General features: G+C 77.4%; 1 non-coding gene across 1 annotated transcript in view; it reads left to right on the plus strand.

Annotated features, from left to right (window-relative positions):
* The first annotated feature begins 2,400 nt into the window (after window positions 1-2,400).
* The window catches only part of LOC148218721 (5.8S ribosomal RNA), a 153-nt gene continuing 53 nt past the window's right edge, over window positions 2,401-2,500 (plus strand). Inside the window, exon 1 of the ribosomal RNA XR_015800224.1 lies at window positions 2,401-2,500. This exon is cut by the window's right edge and continues 53 nt beyond it. This is a non-coding gene — a ribosomal RNA (5.8S ribosomal RNA).

A 2,500-nucleotide genomic window follows, 5' to 3' on the forward strand; every position in this document is an offset into this window, starting at 1 on the left:
AGGCGCACCCGCCCCCCTTCCGTCGTCTCTTCGCCCGCCGGGCGACGGCCGGCCGTCCGGCCGTCGCGCGCAACGGCGGCCGATGGCGCAAGGCGATGGCCAACGTGTGTAAAAAGGGTGCGCGCGGGAAGGCCTTCGGGGCTCGGAGGAGGCGGCTCCTCCGGCCCTTCCCCAGAGCGCGGGGGGGGACGCGGGGCTTTGCCGCCCGGCAAAATCCCGCTCTCCTTGGCCGAGCGGCCTCCTCGCGCGGCAGAGGAGCTCCCGAGGGCCGGGCTCCGGCAGTTCCGGGTCGCGCCTCCAGGGGGAGCGCGCACGTGCGCGAGCCGCCGCCGGGTGGCGCGGCGGCGACGGTCCGCACCGTCGTCGCCGTGGCCTCTCTCGGCCGGGGGTGTGCGAGGTTTCTCGGTGGCTGGGCCGTGTTCCCCGCGCCGGCGGGGCGGCCCGAGCCGCGGTGGTCCTCTCGGGCGCAGCGCCGGGCTACTGAGGGAAACCCCGGGCCCCGAGAAGGATTGCCGCGGTGATGGCAGCGGACGTCGGGCGCGCCCCCGCCGGTGGACACTCCCCCGAGGGTGGCAGCGGGGGAGGCACCCCGGCGGGGCCATGCAGGTCGTTTCCCTCACCCCAGGGCCAGGTACCTAGCGCTTCGCGCCTCGGCGGTCTCCTGCCGGTTTCCCTCGGCGTCGTCAAACGCCTGTTGGGGGCCGAAAGGGCCGCCGAGCCGGGCGGAGGTTTAAAGACTCGGGCGGCCCGGCACGGCCCCGCCGCGGCGGCGGCGGCGGTGGCGGCGGCGGCAGCGGGTGTCGGGCGGTGGCGGCGCGGGGCGCCATCGAGGGGTGGGGAGCTACTCCCGCCGATCCCCTGCGGTGGCGTGTCCGTCGCGACCGGCCGCGCTCGCCGTCGTCGGCGTCCCGCCGCGCTTGCCCGCGCGCGGGGGCCACCCGTGCCGGGCCGGGGAAGGGGCGCCCTGCCCCCCCCTCTCTGCGGCCCGGTCTCGGCGGAGAGGCCGCGGCGCGCGATCGGCCGCGGGGGGCCGACCCCGCTGGCCTCTGCGATGCGGGGCGACGCCGGCAGAGGGCGCGCGCTCTCTGCCTTACCTACCTCAGCTGCGGGGTTGCGGCCGCCGGGGCCCGCCGCGCTCTCTCGCTCTTTCTCCTTAGCCGCCGCCGCGGGCTCGCGGGCGGCGCCGCGTCAGGCGCGACCGCGCGCCTCTCGCCTCGACGGCCTTGTCGCCTCGAACCGCACCGCGGCGGCGCCGGCCGCCGGCCACCCCTGACTCGGAGCGCTGTCCCCGCCCGTTGGGGCGCAGCGCTCGGCCGGCTCCTCCATCGCCGGAGGTCCGGCGGGCGCGGGCGACCCCGTGCCGAGCGGCGGCGTCGCCGCTCGGCGAGTGTCCCCGCCCCCCCCGGGGGGGGGGGACGGTCGGCCGCGAGGCGCCCGCCTTCACCGGCGGCCGTCCCGGCCCGGGCCCCGCCCGTCCGCTTCCCCGTCGCCCTTCCCGGCCGCGTGTGGGCCAAAAAAAAGGGGAGGCGTGCGGGGCGGCCGCGGGGGCGCTTCCCCGTCCGGTCCCCGAGTGGAAACGAGGGGAGCGGGCGGTGCCCCCCGGCTCAGCCGCCGTACGCCTGCCCGCTGGGCGCGTGCTCGCGGAAGGGCAGCTCGGCGGTGCGAAGCGGCGGCGGTCCCGGGAGTGCGGCCGCGGGTGGCGGAGGGGTTTTGCCGAGCGGCAGACCTCGGGCGCTCCGCGATGCCGGCTCGGGTCTCGGCGGCGTCCCGCCTCCGGCGCCGGTGGCGGAGCGCGGCCCGCCGGGCGTTCGCCTTCCGGCGGGCAAGCGGTCCCGCGCCAGGGGTTGCGCCGGCGGAACGGTCCCGCCGCCGCGTGGCGTTTCGGGCGACGTTCAGGGGCCGCTGGCGGGAGAGCCGGCCCCCGCGTTTTGGCGCGGCGGCGTTCCGCGAGTCGGCGGAGCGGTGAAAAGGAGAAGCCAGGGAGTGAGCCGGGAGCGGCGGGGGCCGGCGGTCGCGCCCCCGGCCCGCGAACGCGTAGTCGTCCCGTGATCGAGAGGCCGGGCGGGCCACCGTGCCCCCCGCGGTCCGGCGCGTTGCCGCACAAGCCCCTCCGCGCGGAGGTCGGGCCGAGCCCGGGCGCCTGGGCCACCTCCGAAGGACGGCACGCGAGGCGGCGTCTCCCCTCGCGGGGGGAGGCGGTCGGGGGCGCGGGCCCCTCCGCCTTTCTTTGGCCGACCTTCGGAGCGTTGCGCGGGGTTTCTCTTTTTTGCCCCGCGCTTTCTCCTCCTCCTCCTCCGTTTGTGTGTGCTCGTACGGTCGAAGCGGGGCGCGCGGGGGCGCGCGCGTCCCTGCAGAAACAGAAAAGGGGCCGCTTCACGCGAGCGGTCCCGAAAGCCAGACAACTCTTAGCGGTGGATCACTCGGCTCGTGCGTCGATGAAGAACGCAGCTAGCTGCGAGAATTAATGTGAATTGCAGGACACATTGATCATCGACACTTC

Source organism: Sturnus vulgaris, unplaced genomic scaffold (genome assembly GCF_052056855.1).
Source record: "Sturnus vulgaris isolate bStuVul1 unplaced genomic scaffold, bStuVul1.hap1 Scaffold_166, whole genome shotgun sequence".
NCBI classification, from domain to species: Eukaryota; Metazoa; Chordata; class Aves; order Passeriformes; family Sturnidae; genus Sturnus; species Sturnus vulgaris.